Raw genomic sequence first — 2,643 nt, forward strand, 5'->3', positions numbered from 1 at the left:
GGGGGGTGTTTCAAGAATATTTATGTGTAGAACTATTTGTTAGTTGACTGTATTTGTAAAATAATTCTGGAAATATAAATGAGTATAAACAGAAATGAACATAAACAGAAATGACATAAAACCAATTCGAGCCCACTGAATTCACAGTGTTTCCTTAAGGAATTTAATCCCCTCCTAGTACACAAGGTTATGGATTATTTCCTCCCAGGATAGAACGAATTACACACTGGTGTAGTGGTACTTCAAACCCCAGTGTTTCAGCGAACACAAAGTTCGGTAGCAAATCACACTTACTTTTTGCTTTGTTTGATGCTAAAAGTATGCAGAAGAAGGAGAAGAAACTCAGAAAATCGTAGTGAAATTCTGAGCAGAATAGTGTTGTATTTATAGCCAAAGTTAGGCTGAAATCTGAAGAGGTGCAACTCTTCAGAATGGCTGTTTATGCAAAACGCCCACAGCATAAATGCCATTACATAAATGGCCATTTACTCAATAATAAAGAGGGAAAATAAAGAGGGAAAATTGAAGAGGGTAGTTACTTTTCTGTTACCAAAACAGAAAAACGGATTGGATTTAATATTAATATTTAATATTAATATTTTGTTATTAAAACAAATATTTAATAACATTTCTGTTAATATTTTACTATTAACAAATAAATTTGGTCCAAAAAGTTAATCAATCAATCGATCATCCGAAGCCGAAGCCGAAGCCGAGCGAGCGACGACGATGGCGCGAGGCTTGCCTTCTTCTCAACTCTTTAAGAGCTAGAAGAAGAGCAATTGCTTATATACCCATAAAAAACCTCTTCCTCTTCCAATATGGGACAATGCCCATTTGCCAAGGGGGGAACTTAAAATTTCACTCAAAAATTTTATTTCCCTCCATTTCCCATTCACCCTCTTTTAAGTATTTAATATGTTAATTAAACACATCCAAAACCCAACACTATTTTCTTCCTGTAAACATATATTTAGGTGTAACTTCAAATACTCCATAATCTGGAAGAAAAGTTTAGTTTCTGGTCAAAAGTAAAAAGGATAAGTTTTTCAGATTGTAATTTGAAAATTAAGTTGGATAAGGAAAGTCATATTGCCTGCCCATCTACCCATTATCAGTTCATTATTCATTTGGATAACAAGCAAAAGAAAAAATCACTCCAAAAAGTTTAAATTATACATATCCTTAGTACAAAGAGATTTTATATTATTAGGTCATCTTTGTTTATTATAGCAGATAACTTATTTTATCAATAAGAATACTAATCTTATACTTTAAAAAGGTTTATTTGTCGATATTCTTTGGGTGATATGATGATATATATAAGCTTAAGTTAATGCTAAAATCATGTTGTAGTTGGAAAGTTAGAAATTCCCACGAAAACCTGCAGCGCTATCTTTCGGGTGTGCATTAGGTAACTTGTTTATTATGCAATAGTTCGCAAATAACGCAGAAGATGTAAAACACTCGGCAAGCCCAGTGCGACGAACTCTGGCCGAAGAAATACTGTGAGGGAAATCGATCACAGGCCTCCCATTAGAAACCACTCTTTCAACCAACTCAACCACTAATAGTTTTGGTGAGACATGCCAGTTAAGAAATTGAACTTATGAGAGTAAAATCTATCTTCAATATTGGCTTACTGAGATTAAATAACGCCAACTTGCACAAGCAGTGAGCAGACTAGCTTGTTTTATTTATTTCCATTTGACATAATAAACAAATAAATAAAGAGAAAAGGTCAAAAAATCTATGTTAAAAAGGTGGCCAGTTTTCTTACTAAAGTTTTGATTAATTATTGGTATATCATTGCCAGTTTGTGTAAAACGCGTGTGTATCCACTGCATTGCATTCTTAGGCTGTCCAAAACCATGATTGAGGCAATTAAATGGCTGGCCGGTACAAATGAAACCACTAATTATCTTGTGTGTACTTGAGGGTTCTTTTCGTTAATTTTATGTATAAACCCTGTGTACAAATCAAATGTATTAAATTTTGGCACACTTATTAAAAAATAAGACATTAGTATATTTAAAAATATAAGTGTTTGTCTTAAAATTTATTTATCTTTCTTTTAAACGTTTCACTTAGAAATTGACTAACACTCCTAGCTCCACTAATATAAAAATTGACCTCTTATTTTCTTAAAACTTCAAATATTTCCAAAATAAATTCACTCTATCAAAATGAGCAATGCTTGGGATTTAAGGAAGTACTAATAAGTTATCCATTTACCCATAAAGGCAGGGTGCATGTGAAGTTGGCTAATAAAATGCCCTTTAGTGCTTTTTCTCAGTCTTTTAATTTCAAGACTTTATTACTCCTTAATACAGGTATGGGACGCAGTATCCATCAACAGAAATTAAATACAAGTAGTAGAGTAACAATTTAATGATGAAATTAAGGCTAATTATTGGTTGTTTGACCCTATTCTAAAAGCGGAAGCGCCCTAGAATATTTTCAAAACTCAATTGAACTGATATTTCTGGTGCTCTTCCAAAATTTAATTATGTTTTTATCACTTACAAGTTATTTAGAGTAAAATTGTGTGGGATAGCCACCTTTTAAAGTGGTATTTACTTTTTATCCAGCACTTTTAATGCTGAGCAAAAGTAGTGTGACAACCCAAAGGGTCATCACCTG

Source organism: Nicotiana attenuata, unplaced genomic scaffold (assembly GCF_001879085.1).
Source record: "Nicotiana attenuata strain UT unplaced genomic scaffold, NIATTr2, whole genome shotgun sequence".
In the NCBI taxonomy this organism is placed as follows: domain Eukaryota; kingdom Viridiplantae; phylum Streptophyta; class Magnoliopsida; order Solanales; family Solanaceae; genus Nicotiana; species Nicotiana attenuata.